Source organism: Panulirus ornatus, chromosome 32 (assembly GCF_036320965.1).
Source record: "Panulirus ornatus isolate Po-2019 chromosome 32, ASM3632096v1, whole genome shotgun sequence".
NCBI lineage: Eukaryota > Metazoa > Arthropoda > Malacostraca > Decapoda > Palinuridae > Panulirus > Panulirus ornatus.
In genome coordinates, this window is record NC_092255.1 from 13,340,134 (window position 1) to 13,358,633 (window position 18,500).

At 48.3% G+C, this 18,500-nt stretch overlaps 1 protein-coding gene across 1 annotated transcript in view; it reads left to right on the forward strand.

The window, feature by feature from the left end:
- LOC139759053 (uncharacterized) overlaps nt 1–18,500 on the forward strand; it is a 422,614-nt gene that overhangs the window by 7,443 nt on the left and 396,671 nt on the right. The gene's annotated exons all lie outside the window — the stretch shown is intronic.

Below are 18,500 nucleotides of genomic sequence, written 5' to 3' on the forward strand. Positions count from 1 at the left end.
TCTACGTGTGGCACGACATGTTCCACGGAAACGACCCGCCTCATCATCATCAGGTGTGTATGATTCATATAGAGTTCTGTACACATGCCAACCTCAACACAAGCACACACCGTCCTGCTTGTGTCGTCTAGGATGGCACAAGCAGTACGATATGCTTGTGGTCATGTTGTGATGTATAAAAAAAACACTTAATGAATTATCGGCGTCTGATGAGGTGGATTGTCTCCACGAAACATGCCGTGCCACATGTGGAGAAAAATGACATGTTAAATGAAATTATCTGAAGTCCGACTGTGTATATATGTATTTGTCTGTGTACGTGTGTGTATATGTATGTAACTATGTATATGTTGATATGTATATGTACATGTATGGGCGTGTATGTGTATATGAGTGGATGGGCCATTCTTCGTCTGTTTCCTGGCTCTACCTCGCTGAGGCGGGAAACAGCGATTAAGTATAGTAAATAAAGGAATATATAAATAAATCATATATATATATATATATATATATATATATATATATATATATATATATATATATATATATATATATATTTTTTTTTTTTTTTTTTTTTTTTTTTTTTTTTTTTTTTATACTTTGTCGCTGTCTCCCGCGTCTGCGAGGTAGCGCAAGGAAACAGACGAAAGAAATGGCCCAACCCCCCCCCCCATACACATGTACATACACACGTCCACACACGCAAATATACATACCTACACAGCTTTCCATGGTTTACCCCAGACGCTTCACATGCCTTGCTTCAATCCACTGACAGCACGTCAACCCCTGTATACCACATGACTCCAATTCACTCTATTTCTTGCCCTCCTTTCACCCTCCTGCATGTTCAGGCCCCGATCACACAAAATCTTTTTCACTCCATCTTTCCACCTCCAATTTGGTCTCCCTCTTCTCCTCGTTCCCTCCACCTCCGACACATATATCCTCTTGGTCAATCTCTCCTCACTCATTCTCTCCATGTGCCCAAACCATTTCAAAACACCCTCTTCTGCTCTCTCAACCACGCTCTTTTTATTTCCACACATCTCTCTTACCCTTACGTTACTTACTCGATCAAACCACCTCACACCACACATTGTCCTCAAACATCTCATTTCCAGCACATCCATCCTCCTGCGCACATCTCTATCCATAGCCCACGCCTCGCAACCATACAACATTGTTGGAACCACTATTCCCTCAAACATACCCATTTTTGCTTTCCGAGATAATGTTCTCGACTTCCACACATTTTTCAAGGCTCCCAAAATTTTCGCCCCCTCCCCCACCCTATGATCCACTTCCGCTTCCATGGTTCCATCCGCTGCCAGATCCACTCCCAGATATCTAAAACACTTCACTTCCTCCAGTTTTTCTCCATTCAAACTCACCTCCCAATTGACTTGACCCTCACCCCTACTGTACCTAATAACCTTGCTCTTATTCACATTTACTCTCAACTTTCTTCTTCCACACACTTTACCAAACTCAGTCACCAGCTTCTGCAGTTTCTCACATGAATCAGCCACCAGCGCTGTATCATCAGCGAACAACAACTGACTCACTTCCCAAGCTCTCTCATCCCCAACAGACTTCATACTTGCCCCTCTTTCCAGGACTCTTGCATTTACCTCCCTTACAACCCCATCCATAAACAAATTAAACAACCATGGAGACATCACACACCCCTGCCGCAAACCTACATTCACTGAGAACCAATCACTTTCCTCTCTTCCTACACGTACACATGCCTTACATCCTCGATATATAGGCATGTGGGTAGTTTTTTTTTAAGTGCCACGTAACGTGGTGGGTAATTAAGGGTTTTAAAGCCTCATAGCCTCATTAGCTGGCGGCTCTCCTTGTCTATAGCGTGAGTAATGTGAGGGTGTGAGGCCACCAGACATGAGGGAGGTGTGGGGGGTGGGGGTGTACAACGCCGGTCGTTGGATAAGGTACGGTCGAGGGGGAGTGAGGGGGAGTGAGGGGTCATTATTCTTTCCCTGTCGCATTCTTTCCTTCCATTACTTCTCTCTCTCTCTCTCTCTCTCTCTCTCTCTCTCTCTCTCTCTCTCTCTCTCTCTCTCTCTCTCTCATATGCCCAACGACCACAGTGCTGTGCTTGGGACTCTTCGTAACTAAGGGAGAGAGTGAGGTTCGGAGCGGGAGTCATGCAGGGGAGGAGCACTGGAGGCAGTAACAGCCGTGCAGGGGAGTAGCACTGGAGGCAGTAACAGCCGTGCAGGGGAGGAGCACTGGAGGCAGTAACAGCCGTGCAGGGGAGGAGCACTGGAGGCAGTAACAGCCGTGCAGGGGAGGAGCACTGGAGGCAGTAACAGCCGTGCAGGGGAGGAGCACTGGAGGCAGTAACAGCCGTGCAGGGGGAGGAGCACTGGAGGCAGTAACAGCCGTGCAGGGGAGGAGCACTGGAGGCAGTAACAGCCGTGCAGGGGAGGAGCACTGGAGGCAGTAACAGCCGTGCAGGGGAGGAGCACTGGAGGCAGTAACAGCCCCGTGCAGGGGAGGAGCACTGGAGGCAGTAACAGCCGTGCAGGGGAGGAGCACTGGAGGCAGTAACAGCCGTGCAGGGGAGGAGCACTGGAGGCAGTAACAGCCGTGCAGGGGGAGGAGCACTGGAGGCAGTAACAGCCCTGTGCAGGGGGAGGAGCACTGGAGGCAGTAACAGCCGTGCAGGGGAGGAGCACTGGAGGCAGTAACGGCCGTGCAGGGGAGTAGCACTGGAGGCAGTAACAGCCGTGCAGGGGAGGAGCACTGGAGGCAGTAACAGCCGTGCAGGGGAGGAGCACTGGAGGCAGTAACAGCCGTGCAGGGGGAGGAGCACTGGAGGCAGTAACAGCCGTGCAGGGGAGGAGCACTGGAGGCAGTAACAGCCGTGCAGGGGGAGGAGCACTGGAGGCAGTAACAGCCGTGCAGGGGGAGGAGCACTGGAGGCAGTAACAGCCGTGCAGGGGGAGGAGCACTGGAGGCAGTAACAGCCCCGTGCAGGACGATCCTGGCCGATGGATCTGACTGGCGGCGGTGTCAGCGGGTAGTGGACCTCATGCTCTCCTCCTGCGGGCGGTAGCGCAAAAGGATTACAGAGGTCACAGTGGGGGGGTCTTCGTCACAGTGGTCTTCCCATCTCTGAGGTGTGGAACATTAGTTATCATGGGGTTAGCATGATTGATGGGCTGGTAGGGAGCATGTTTGATAGATAGGCTGGTAGAGAACGTATGATAGATAGGGTGGTAGAGAACGTATGATAGATATGGTGGTAGAGAACGTATGATAGATAGGCTGGTGGAGAGCATGTTTGATAGATAGTCTGGTACAGAATGTATGATAGATAGGCTGGTAGAGAACGTGTGATAGATAGACTGGTAGAGAACGTATGATAGATAGGCTATTAGAAAACATGTATGATAGATAGGCTGCTAGAGAACATGTCAGATAGATAGTCCTGTAAAGAATATGTATGATAGATAGGCTGGTAGAGAACACGTATGATAGTTAAGCTGGTAGAGACCATGTTGTATAGATAGGCTGGTAGAAACACGAATGATAGATATCTTTGCAGGGACTATGTCTGATAGATGTCCTTGCAAAGACCAAGTTTGATAGCTAACTTTGCAGAGACCATGTCTGATTGGCTGGAGAAGACATGTCTGATAGATAGGCTGGTAGACGACAAGTGTGATAGACAGGCTGGCATAATAAATTGACGATAGATAGGCAGGCAGATGGATCAATGGAGGGGTTGTTACAATGATAGAGAGAGAGAGAGAGAGAGAGAGAGAGAGAGAGAGAGAGAGAGAGAGAGAGAGAGAGAGATGTATTAAGTTAACAGTTTGAAGGCAAGATGCACATGTGTTGGGTCAAGATGTCAGGGAATGGTATACAGTGGAGACGACTTGTAGGTAAGGTCGGAAGTCTTACTAATAGTAATGATAATAATGATAATAATAGTAATAGTAATGATAATGATAAATGATAATATTGATACCTCTTTACGCCTCACTGCTCATCTGTCTTGAGTATTGTGGCGTCAGGACCAAATAAACATTGGCTTTATTTGCATATATCCAATGTCTGGCTGTCTGATGATAATGATAATGGTATTAATATAGAATTTAGTTATTATTGATAATATTAATGATAATAATAATAATAATGATAATAATAATAGTAATATTGTTATTATTGTTTTTTTTTTTCATACTATTCGCCATTTCCCGCATTAGCGAGGTAGCGCTAAGAACAGAGGACTGGGCCTTTGAGGGAATATCCTCACCTGGCCCCCTTCTCTGTTCCTTCTTTTGGAAAAAAAAAAAAAAAAAAAAAAAAAAAACGAGAGGGGAGGATTTCCAGCCCCCCGCTCCCTCCCCTTTTAGTCGCCTTCTACGACACGCAGGGAATACGTGGGAAGTATTCTTTCTCCCCTATCCCCAGGGATATGTTATTATTGTTATTATTATTATTATTATTATTATTATTATTATTATTATTATTATTATTATCATTATAATTATAATTGATGTTATTATTATCTATTATTATGTTTGACATTATTATCTATTTATTATTATTATTGTTATTATTATTATTATTATTATTATTATTATTATTATTATTGTTATTATTATCATTATTATTAATATCATATTATTATTATTATTATTATTATTATTATTATTATTATTATTATTATTATTATTATCATATTATCATTATTATTGTTATTAGTATTAGTATTAGTGTTATTGTTATTATTATCATTATTATTATTATCATTATTATTATCATATTATCATTATTATTGTTATTAGTATTAGTATTAGTGTTATTGTTATTATTATGATTATTATTATTATTAATATTATCATTATTATTATTATTATTATTATTATTATTATTATTATTATTATTATTATTATTATTGTTATTATTATTATTATCATTATCATATTATTATTATTATAATTGTTATTAGTATTAGTATTAGTGTTATTGTTATTATTATTATGATTATTATTATTATTAATATTATCATAATCATTATTATTATTATTATTAGTATTAGTGTTATTGTTATTATTATTATGATTATTATTATTATTAATATTATCATTATCATTATTATTATTATTATTATTATTATTATTAGTATTAGTGTTATTGTTATTATTATGATTATTATTATTATTAATATTATCATTATCATTATTATTATTATTATTATTAGTATTAGTGTTATTGTTATTATTATTATGATTATTATTATTATTATTATTATTATCATTATTATCATATTATTATCATTTTTATTATTAGTAGTAGTATTAGTATTATTATTTATTATTATTATTATTATTATTATTATTATTATTATTATTATTATTATTATTATTAATTTATTATTATTTTAAACGCCTCCAAAGACTGAATATAAACAAAGGAGATACCCACAGTGTAAACCTGGCACCCGACGGGTCCACATTGGGTGGGAAGGCAATAATTAAAGAAAACGTGAGGCGGTGCAGATGCCTTTGTCAGCTTCAACAACCAGGACGTGTGTTGAGGGAATTGGTCTACCCTGGAGGAAACGAGAGGGTTGTTAAGATGGAATAGATGGTTTCCTGCTCTCTCTCTCTCTCTCTCTCTCTCTCTCTCTCTCTCTCTCTCTCTCTCTCTCTCTCTCTCTCTCTCTCTCTCTCTCTCTCTCTCTCTCCCGTTTTCTGCGCCACCTCCTCGTCCAGTAGCTGGTTCACTTGTCTCCTTATTGCCTCGTTATTTCAAGGTCTGACCCATCACCCACCTTATCTTACCTCTCACCCGTCACCCATCTTAGCTTTGCCCTGTCATCTGCCGTAGGTTTAATCCCTCACCCATCTTAGCTTTGCCCTATCATTCATCTCGGCTCTCACCCGTCACCCATCTTAGCTTTACCCCATCACCCACTGTAGCTGTGCCTTATCACCCATCTTAACTTTAAGCCGTCACCCATCACAGCTTAACCCCGTCACCCATCTTAGCTTTACCCGTCACCCATCTTAGCTTTACCCCGTCACCCACCTTAGCTTTACCCAGTCACCCACCGTAGCTGTGCATTATCACCCACCTTAGCTTAATCCCGTCACCCATCTTAGCTTTACCCCGTCACCCACCTTAGCTTTACCCAGTCACCCACCGTAGCTGTGCATTATCACCCACCTTGGCTTAACCCCGTCACCCATCTTAGCTTTACCCCGTCACCCACCTTAGCTTTACCCAGTCACCCACCGTAGCTGTGCATTATCACCCACCTTAGCTTAATCCCGTCACCCATCTTAGCTTTACCCCGTCACCCAGCTTAGCTTTACCCCGTCACCCACCTTAGCTTTACCCAGTCACCCACCGTAGCTGTGCATTATCACCCACCTTAGCTTTACCCAGTCACCCACCGTAGCTGTGCATTATCACCCACCTTAGCTTAATCCCGTCACCCATCTTAGCTTTACCCATCACCCACCGTAGCTGTGCATTATCACCCACCTTAGCTTTACCCATCACCCACCGTAGCTGTGCATTATCACCCACCTTAGCTTTACCCAGTCACCCACCGTAGCTGTGCATTATCACCCACCTTAGCTTTACCCAGTCACCCACCGTAGCTGTGCATTATCACCCACCTTAGCTTTACCCAGTCACCCACCGTAGCTGTGCATTATCACCCACCTTAGCTTTACCCAGTCACCCACCGTAGCTGTGCATTATCACCCACCTTAGCTTAATCCCGTCACCCATCTTAGCTTTACCCAGTCACCCACCGTAGCTGTGCATTATCACCCACCTTAGCTTTACCCATCACCCACCGTAGCTGTGCATTATCACCCACCTTAGCTTTACCCAGTCACCCACCGTAGCTGTGCATTATCACCCACCTTAGCTTTACCCAGTCACCCACCGTAGCTGTGCATTATCACCCACCTTAGCTTTACCCATCACCCACCGTAGCTGTGCATTATCACCCACCTTAGCTTTACCCAGTCACCCACCGTAGCTGTGCATTATCACCCACCTTAGCTTTACCCAGTCACCCACCGTAGCTGTGCATTATCACCCACCTTAGCTTTACCCATCACCCACCGTAGCTGTGCATTATCACCCACCTTAGCTTTACCCAGTCACCCACCGTAGCTGTGCATTATCACCCACCTTAGCTTTACCCAGTCACCCACCGTAGCTGTGCATTATCACCCACCTTAGCTTTACCCAGTCACCCACCGTAGCTGTGCATTATCACCCACCTTAGCTTTACCCAGTCACCCACCGTAGCTGTGCATTATCACCCACCTTAGCTTTACCCAGTCACCCACCTTAGCTTTACCCAGTCACCCACCGTAGCTGTGCATTATCACCCACCTTAGCTTAATCCCGTCACCCATCTTAGCTTTACCCAGTCACCCACCGTAGCTGTGCATTATCACCCACCTTAGCTTTACCCATCACCCACCGTAGCTGTGCATTATCACCCACCTTAGCTTAATCCCGTCACCCATCTTAGCTTTACCCCGTCACCCACCTTAGCTTAATCCCGTCACCCATCTTAGCTTTACCCCGTCACCCACCTTAGCTTTACCCAGTCACCCACCGTAGCTGTGCATTATCACCCACCTTAGCTTAATCCCGTCACCCATCTTAGCTTTACCCCGTCACCCACCTTAGCTTTACCCAGTCACCCACCGTAGCTGTGCATTATCACCCACCTTAGCTTTACCCAGTCACCCACCTTAGCTTAATCCCGTCACCCATCTTAGCTTTACCCCGTCACCCACCTTAGCTTTACCCAGTCACCCACCGTAGCTGTGCATTATCACCCACCTTAGCTTAATCCCGTCACCCATCTTAGCTTTACCCCGTCACCCATCTTAGCTTTACCCCGTCACCCATCTTAGCTTTACCCCGTCACCCACCTTAGCTTTACCCAGTCACCCACCGTAGCTGTGCATTATCACCCACCTTAGCTTTACCCAGTCACCCACCGTAGCTGTGCATTATCACCCACCTTAGCTTAATCCCGTCACCCATCTTAGCTTTACCCCGTCACCCACCTTAGCTTTACCCAGTCACCCACCGTAGCTGTGCATTATCACCCACCTTAGCTTTACCCAGTCACCCACCGTAGCTGTGCATTATCACCCACCTTAGCTTTACCCAGTCACCCACCGTAGCTGTGCATTATCACCCACCTTAGCTTTACCCAGTCACCCACCGTAGCTGTGCATTATCACCCACCTTAGCTTTACCCAGTCACCCACCGTAGCTGTGCATTATCACCCACCTTAGCTTTACCCAGTCACCCACCGTAGCTGTGCATTATCACCCACCTTAGCTTTACCCAGTCACCCACCGTAGCTGTGCATTATCACCCACCTTAGCTTTACCCAGTCACCCACCGTAGCTGTGCATTATCACCCACCTTAGCTTTACCCAGTCACCCACCGTAGCTGTGCATTATCACCCACCTTAGCTTTACCCAGTCACCCACCGTAGCTGTGCATTATCACCCACCTTAGCTTTACCCAGTCACCCACCGTAGCTGTGCATTATCACCCACCTTAGCTTTACCCAGTCACCCACCGTAGCTGTGCATTATCACCCACCTTAGCTTTACCCAGTCACCCACCGTAGCTGTGCATTATCACCCACCTTAGCTTTACCCAGTCACCCACCGTAGCTGTGCATTATCACCCACCTTAGCTTTACCCAGTCACCCACCGTAGCTGTGCATTATCACCCACCTTAGCTTTACCCAGTCACCCACCGTAGCTGTGCATTATCACCCACCTTAGCTTTACCCAGTCACCCACCGTAGCTGTGCATTATCACCCACCTTAGCTTTACCCAGTCACCCACCGTAGCTGTGCATTATCACCCACCTTAGCTTTACCCAGTCACCCACCGTAGCTGTGCATTATCACCCACCTTAGCTTTACCCAGTCACCCACCGTAGCTGTGCATTATCACCCACCTTAGCTTAATCCCGTCACCCATCTTAGCTTTACCCATCACCCACCGTAGCTGTGCATTATCACCCACCTTAGCTTTACCCATCACCCACCGTAGCTGTGCATTATCACCCACCTTAGCTTTACCCAGTCACCCACCGTAGCTGTGCATTATCACCCACCTTAGCTTTACCCAGTCACCCACCGTAGCTGTGCATTATCACCCACCTTAGCTTTACCCAGTCACCCACCGTAGCTGTGCATTATCACCCACCTTAGCTTTACCCATCACCCACCGTAGCTGTGCATTATCACCCACCTTAGCTTTACCCAGTCACCCACCGTAGCTGTGCATTATCACCCACCTTAGCTTTACCCAGTCACCCACCGTAGCTGTGCATTATCACCCACCTTAGCTTTACCCAGTCACCCACCGTAGCTGTGCATTATCACCCACCTTAGCTTTACCCAGTCACCCACCGTAGCTGTGCATTATCACCCACCTTAGCTTTACCCAGTCACCCACCGTAGCTGTGCATTATCACCCACCTTAGCTTTACCCATCACCCACCGTAGCTGTGCATTATCACCCACCTTAGCTTTACCCAGTCACCCACCGTAGCTGTGCATTATCACCCACCTTAGCTTTACCCATCACCCACCGTAGCTGTGCATTATCACCCACCTTAGCTTTACCCAGTCACCCACCGTAGCTGTGCATTATCACCCACCTTAGCTTTACCCAGTCACCCACCGTAGCTGTGCATTATCACCCACCTTAGCTTTACCCAGTCACCCACCGTAGCTGTGCATTATCACCCACCTTAGCTTTACCCAGTCACCCACCGTAGCTGTGCATTATCACCCACCTTAGCTTTACCCAGTCACCCACCGTAGCTGTGCATTATCACCCACCTTAGCTTTACCCAGTCACCCACCGTAGCTGTGCATTATCACCCACCTTAGCTTAATCCCGTCACCCATCTTAGCTTTACCCCGTCACCCACCTTAGCTTTACCCAGTCACCCACCGTAGCTGTGCATTATCACCCACCTTAGCTTTACCCAGTCACCCACCGTAGCTGTGCATTATCACCCACCTTAGCTTTACCCAGTCACCCACCGTAGCTGTGCATTATCACCCACCTTAGCTTTACCCATCACCCACCGTAGCTGTGCATTATCACCCACCTTAGCTTTACCCAGTCACCCACCGTAGCTGTGCATTATCACCCACCTTAGCTTTACCCAGTCACCCACCGTAGCTGTGCATTATCACCCACCTTAGCTTTACCCAGTCACCCACCGTAGCTGTGCATTATCACCCACCTTAGCTTTACCCAGTCACCCACCGTAGCTGTGCATTATCACCCACCTTAGCTTTACCCAGTCACCCACCGTAGCTGTGCATTATCACCCACCTTAGCTTTACCCATCACCCACCGTAGCTGTGCATTATCACCCACCTTAGCTTTACCCATCACCCACCGTAGCTGTGCATTATCACCCACCTTAGCTTTACCCAGTCACCCACCGTAGCTGTGCATTATCACCCACCTTAGCTTTACCCAGTCACCCACCGTAGCTGTGCATTATCACCCACCTTAGCTTTACCCAGTCACCCACCGTAGCTGTGCATTATCACCCACCTTAGCTTAATCCCGTCACCCATCTTAGCTTTACCCATCACCCACCGTAGCTGTGCATTATCACCCACCTTAGCTTTACCCAGTCACCCACCGTAGCTGTGCATTATCACCCACCTTAGCTTAATCCCGTCACCCATCTTAGCTTTACCCCGTCACCCATCTTAGCTTTACCCCGTCACCCACCTTAGCTTAATCCCGTCACCCATCTTAGCTTTACCCATCACCCACCGTAGCTGTGCATTATCACCCACCTTAGCTTAATCCCGTCACCCATCTTAGCTTTACCCATCACCCACCGTAGCTGTGCATTATCACCCACCTTAGCTTTACCCAGTCACCCACCGTAGCTGTGCATTATCACCCACCTTAGCTTAATCCCGTCACCCATCTTAGCTTTACCCATCACCCACCGTAGCTGTGCATTATCACCCACCTTAGCTTTACCCATCACCCACCGTAGCTGTGCATTTCACCCACCGTAGCTGTGCATTATCACCCACCTTAGCTTTACCCAGTCACCCACCGTAGCTGTGCATTATCACCCACCTTAGCTTTACCCAGTCACCCACCGTAGCTGTGCATTATCACCCACCTTAGCTTTACCCATCACCCACCGTAGCTGTGCATTATCACCCACCTTAGCTTTACCCAGTCACCCACCGTAGCTGTGCATTATCACCCACCTTAGCTTTACCCAGTCACCCACCGTAGCTGTGCATTATCACCCACCTTAGCTTTACCCAGTCACCCACCGTAGCTGTGCATTATCACCCACCTTAGCTTTACCCAGTCACCCACCGTAGCTGTGCATTATCACCCACCTTAGCTTTACCCAGTCACCCACCGTAGCTGTGCATTATCACCCACCTTAGCTTTACCCAGTCACCCACCGTAGCTGTGCATTATCACCCACCTTAGCTTTACCCAGTCACCCACCGTAGCTGTGCATTATCACCCACCTTAGCTTTACCCAGTCACCCACCGTAGCTGTGCATTATCACCCACCTTAGCTTTACCCAGTCACCCACCGTAGCTGTGCATTATCACCCACCTTAGCTTTACCCAGTCACCCACCGTAGCTGTGCATTATCACCCACCTTAGCTTTACCCAGTCACCCACCGTAGCTGTGCATTATCACCCACCTTAGCTTTACCCAGTCACCCACCGTAGCTGTGCATTATCACCCACCTTAGCTTTACCCAGTCACCCACCGTAGCTGTGCATTATCACCCACCTTAGCTTTACCCATCACCCACCGTAGCTGTGCATTATCACCCACCTTAGCTTTACCCAGTCACCCACCGTAGCTGTGCATTATCACCCACCTTAGCTTTACCCAGTCACCCACCGTAGCTGTGCATTATCACCCACCTTAGCTTTACCCATCACCCACCGTAGCTGTGCATTATCACCCACCTTAGCTTTACCCAGTCACCCACCGTAGCTGTGCATTATCACCCACCTTAGCTTTACCCAGTCACCCACCGTAGCTGTGCATTATCACCCACCTTAGCTTTACCCAGTCACCCACCGTAGCTGTGCATTATCACCCACCTTAGCTTTACCCAGTCACCCACCGTAGCTGTGCATTATCACCCACCTTAGCTTTACCCAGTCACCCACCGTAGCTGTGCATTATCACCCACCTTAGCTTTACCCAGTCACCCACCGTAGCTGTGCATTATCACCCACCTTAGCTTTACCCAGTCACCCACCGTAGCTGTGCATTATCACCCACCTTAGCTTTACCCAGTCACCCACCGTAGCTGTGCATTATCACCCACCTTAGCTTTACCCAGTCACCCACCGTAGCTGTGCATTATCACCCACCTTAGCTTTACCCAGTCACCCACCTTAGCTTTACCCAGTCACCCACCGTAGCTGTGCATTATCACCCACCTTAGCTTTACCCAGTCACCCACCGTAGCTGTGCATTATCACCCACCTTAGCTTTACCCAGTCACCCACCGTAGCTGTGCATTATCACCCACCTTAGCTTTACCCAGTCACCCACCGTAGCTGTGCATTATCACCCACCTTAGCTTTACCCAGTCACCCACCGTAGCTGTGCATTATCACCCACCTTAGCTTTACCCAGTCACCCACCGTAGCTGTGCATTATCACCCACCTTAGCTTTACCCAGTCACCCACCGTAGCTGTGCATTATCACCCACCTTAGCTTTACCCAGTCACCCACCGTAGCTGTGCATTATCACCCACCTTAGCTTTACCCAGTCACCCACCGTAGCTGTGCATTATCACCCACCTTAGCTTTACCCAGTCACCCACCGTAGCTGTGCATTATCACCCACCTTAGCTTTACCCAGTCACCCACCGTAGCTGTGCATTATCACCCACCTTAGCTTTACCCAGTCACCCACCGTAGCTGTGCATTATCACCCACCTTAGCTTTACCCATCACCCACCGTAGCTGTGCATTATCACCCACCTTAGCTTTACCCAGTCACCCACCGTAGCTGTGCATTATCACCCACCTTAGCTTTACCCAGTCACCCACCGTAGCTGTGCATTATCACCCACCTTAGCTTTACCCAGTCACCCACCGTAGCTGTGCATTATCACCCACCTTAGCTTTACCCAGTCACCCACCGTAGCTGTGCATTATCACCCACCTTAGCTTTACCCAGTCACCCACCGTAGCTGTGCATTATCACCCACCTTAGCTTTACCCAGTCACCCACCGTAGCTGTGCATTATCACCCACCTTAGCTTTACCCAGTCACCCACCGTAGCTGTGCATTATCACCCACCTTAGCTTTACCCAGTCACCCACCGTAGCTGTGCATTATCACCCACCTTAGCTTTACCCAGTCACCCACCGTAGCTGTGCATTATCACCCACCTTAGCTTTACCCAGTCACCCACCGTAGCTGTGCATTATCACCCACCTTAGCTTTACCCAGTCACCCACCGTAGCTGTGCATTATCACCCACCTTAGCTTTACCCATCACCCACCGTAGCTGTGCATTATCACCCACCTTAGCTTAATCCCGTCACCCATCTTAGCTTTACCCATCACCCACCGTAGCTGTGCATTATCACCCACCTTAGCTTTACCCAGTCACCCACCGTAGCTGTGCATTATCACCCACCTTAGCTTTACCCAGTCACCCACCGTAGCTGTGCATTATCACCCACCTTAGCTTTACCCAGTCACCCACCGTAGCTGTGCATTATCACCCACCTTAGCTTTACCCAGTCACCCACCGTAGCTGTGCATTATCACCCACCTTAGCTTTACCCATCACCCACCGTAGCTGTGCATTATCACCCACCTTAGCTTTACCCAGTCACCCACCGTAGCTGTGCATTATCACCCACCTTAGCTTTACCCAGTCACCCACCGTAGCTGTGCATTATCACCCACCTTAGCTTTACCCATCACCCACCGTAGCTGTGCATTATCACCCACCTTAGCTTTACCCAGTCACCCACCGTAGCTGTGCATTATCACCCACCTTAGCTTTACCCAGTCACCCACCGTAGCTGTGCATTATCACCCACCTTAGCTTAATCCCGTCACCCATCTTAGCTTTACCCATCACCCACCGTAGCTGTGCATTATCACCCACCTTAGCTTTACCCAGTCACCCACCGTAGCTGTGCATTATCACCCACCTTAGCTTTACCCAGTCACCCACCGTAGCTGTGCATTATCACCCACCTTAGCTTAATCCCGTCACCCATCTTAGCTTTACCCCGTCACCCACCTTAGCTTAATCCCGTCACCCATCTTAGCTTTACCCCGTCACCCATCTTAGCTTTACCCCGTCACCCACCTTAGCTTAATCCCGTCACCCATCTTAGCTTTACCCCGTCACCCACCTTAGCTTAATCCCGTCACCCATCTTAGCTTTACCCCGTCACCCACCTTAGCTTTACCCAGTCACCCACCGTAGCTGTGCATTATCACCCACCTTAGCTTAATCCCGTCACCCATCTTAGCTTTACCCCGTCACCCATCTTAGCTTTACCCCGTCACCCACCTTAGCTTTACCCATCACCCACCGTAGCTGTGCATTATCACCCACCTTAGCTTTACCCAGTCACCCACCGTAGCTGTGCATTATCACCCACCTTAGCTTAATCCCGTCACCCATCTTAGCTTTACCCAGTCACCCACCGTAGCTGTGCATTATCACCCACCTTAGCTTTACCCAGTCACCCACCGTAGCTGTGCATTATCACCCACCTTAGCTTAATCCCGTCACCCATCTTAGCTTTACCCAGTCACCCACCGTAGCTGTGCATTATCACCCACCTTAGCTTTACCCAGTCACCCACCGTAGCTGTGCATTATCACCCACCTTAGCTTTACCCAGTCACCCACCGTAGCTGTGCATTATCACCCACCTTAGCTTTACCCAGTCACCCACCGTAGCTGTGCATTATCACCCACCTTAGCTTTACCCAGTCACCCACCGTAGCTGTGCATTATCACCCACCTTAGCTTTACCCAGTCACCCACCGTAGCTGTGCATTATCACCCACCTTAGCTTTACCCATCACCCACCGTAGCTGTGCATTATCACCCACCTTAGCTTAATCCCGTCACCCATCTTAGCTTTACCCATCACCCACCGTAGCTGTGCATTATCACCCACCTTAGCTTAATCCCGTCACCCATCTTAGCTTTACCCCGTCACCCATCTTAGCTTTACCCCGTCACCCATCTTAGCTTTACCCCGTCACCCACCTTAGCTTTACCCAGTCACCCACCGTAGCTGTGCATTATCACCCACCTTAGCTTTACCCAGTCACCCACCGTAGCTGTGCATTATCACCCACCTTAGCTTTACCCAGTCACCCACCGTAGCTGTGCATTATCACCCACCTTAGCTTTACCCAGTCACCCACCGTAGCTGTGCATTATCACCCACCTTAGCTTAATCCCGTCACCCATCTTAGCTTTACCCAGTCACCCACCGTAGCTGTGCATTATCACCCACCTTAGCTTTACCCAGTCACCCACCGTAGCTGTGCATTATCACCCACCTTAGCTTTACCCAGTCACCCACCGTAGCTGTGCATTATCACCCACCTTAGCTTTACCCAGTCACCCACCGTAGCTGTGCATTATCACCCACCTTAGCTTTACCCATCACCCACCGTAGCTGTGCATTATCACCCACCTTAGCTTTACCCATCACCCACCGTAGCTGTGCATTATCACCCACCTTAGCTTTACCCATCACCCACCGTAGCTGTGCATTATCACCCACCTTAGCTTTACCCAGTCACCCACCGTAGCTGTGCATTATCACCCACCTTAGCTTTACCCAGTCACCCACCGTAGCTGTGCATTATCACCCACCTTAGCTTTACCCAGTCACCCACCGTAGCTGTGCATTATCACCCACCTTAGCTTTACCCAGTCACCCACCGTAGCTGTGCATTATCACCCACCTTAGCTTTACCCAGTCACCCACCGTAGCTGTGCATTATCACCCACCTTAGCTTTACCCAGTCACCCACCGTAGCTGTGCATTATCACCCACCTTAGCTTTACCCAGTCACCCACCGTAGCTGTGCATTATCACCCACCTTAGCTTTACCCAGTCACCCACCGTAGCTGTGCATTATCACCCACCTTAGCTTTACCCAGTCACCCACCGTAGCTGTGCATTATCACCCACCTTAGCTTTACCCAGTCACCCACCGTAGCTGTGCATTATCACCCACCTTAGCTTTACCCAGTCACCCACCGTAGCTGTGCATTATCACCCACCTTAGCTTTACCCAGTCACCCACCGTAGCTGTGCATTATCACCCACCTTAGCTTTACCCAGTCACCCACCGTAGCTGTGCATTATCACCCACCTTAGCTTTACCCATCACCCACCGTAGCTGTGCATTATCACCCACCTTAGCTTAATCCCGTCACCCATCTTAGCTTTACCCATCACCCACCGTAGCTGTGCATTATCACCCACCTTAGCTTTACCCATCACCCACCGTAGCTGTGCATTATCACCCACCTTAGCTTAATCCCGTCACCCATCTTAGCTTTACCCATCACCCACCGTAGCTGTGCATTATCACCCACCTTAGCTTTACCCAGTCACCCACCGTAGCTGTGCATTATCACCCACCTTAGCTTTACCCAGTCACCCACCGTAGCTGTGCATTATCACCCACCTTAGCTTTACCCAGTCACCCACCGTAGCTGTGCATTATCACCCACCTTAGCTTTACCCAGTCACCCACCGTAGCTGTGCATTATCACCCACCTTAGCTTTACCCAGTCACCCACCGTAGCTGTGCATTATCACCCACCTTAGCTTTACCCAGTCACCCACCGTAGCTGTGCATTATCACCCACCTTAGCTTTACCCAGTCACCCACCGTAGCTGTGCATTATCACCCACCTTAGCTTTACCCAGTCACCCACCGTAGCTGTGCATTATCACCCACCTTAGCTTTACCCAGTCACCCACCGTAGCTGTGCATTATCACCCACCTTAGCTTTACCCAGTCACCCACCGTAGCTGTGCATTATCACCCACCTTAGCTTTACCCAGTCACCCACCGTAGCTGTGCATTATCACCCACCTTAGCTTTACCCAGTCACCCACCGTAGCTGTGCATTATCACCCACCTTAGCTTTACCCAGTCACCCACCGTAGCTGTGCATTATCACCCACCTTAGCTTTACCCAGTCACCCACCGTAGCTGTGCATTATCACCCACCTTAGCTTTACCCAGTCACCCACTCCAATCAATATATATATATATATATATATATATATATATATAATATATATATATATATAAATATATAGTATATTCTAGTAGGTCCACGGGAAAATGAAACTCGATAAGTTCCCAAGTTGGCACTTTCGTGTAATAATCACATCATCAGGGGAAGACACAAGAGAGAAATATAAGTCAGTTGAATTATGGCAACGAATAGACGAATCTAGGACGCCATTTGGTAAACATCGTCGTTACGATGAGTGTAACGCTGCGTGACTGGTAACGCTACGTGGCTGGTAACGCTACGTGGCTGGTAACGCTGAACAAGCGTCCCGGGGTGTTGTTATGGTGGGATCATGTGTGTGTGTGTGTGTGTGTGTGTGTGTGTGTGTGTGTGTGTGTGTAGTACGAAGGGAGGGTGTTAGCGATGAACGTAAACAAGTGATGAGATGTGAGGTAACCTCATGAGCACGACGGTACGACCCTTGTGTATGATGGCCGGGCCTTTATACCCAAGGATCGTACCGTCGTGGTCATGGGTCGTACCGTTGTGCTCATGGGTTGTACCGTCGTGGTCAAGGATCGTACCATCGTGCTCATGGGTTGTAACGTCGAGCTCATGTGTGGTACCGTCGTGGTCAAGGATCGTACCGTCGTGCTCATGGGTTGTACCGTCGTGCTCAAGGATCGTACCGTCGTGCTCATGGGTTGTACCGTCGTGCTCATGGGTTGTACCGTCGTGCTCAAGGATCGTACCGTCGTGCTCATGGGTCGTACCGTCGTGCTCATGGGTTGTACCGTCGTGCTCAAGGATCGTACCGTCGTGCTCATGGGTCGTACCGTCGTGCTCATGGGTTGTACCGTCGTGCTCAAGGATCGTACCGTCGTGCTCAAGGATCGTACCGTCGTGCTCATGGGCTGTACCGTCGTGCTCATGGGTTGTACCGTCGTGCTCATGGGTTGTACCGTCGTGCTCATGGGTCGTACCGTCGTGCTCATGGGTTGTACCGTCGTGCTCAAGGATCGTACCGTCGTGCTCAAGGATCGTACCGTCGTGCTCATGGGCTGTACCGTCGTGCTCAAGGATCGTACCGTCGTGCTCATGGGTTGTACCGTCGTGCTCATGGGTTGTACCGTCGTGG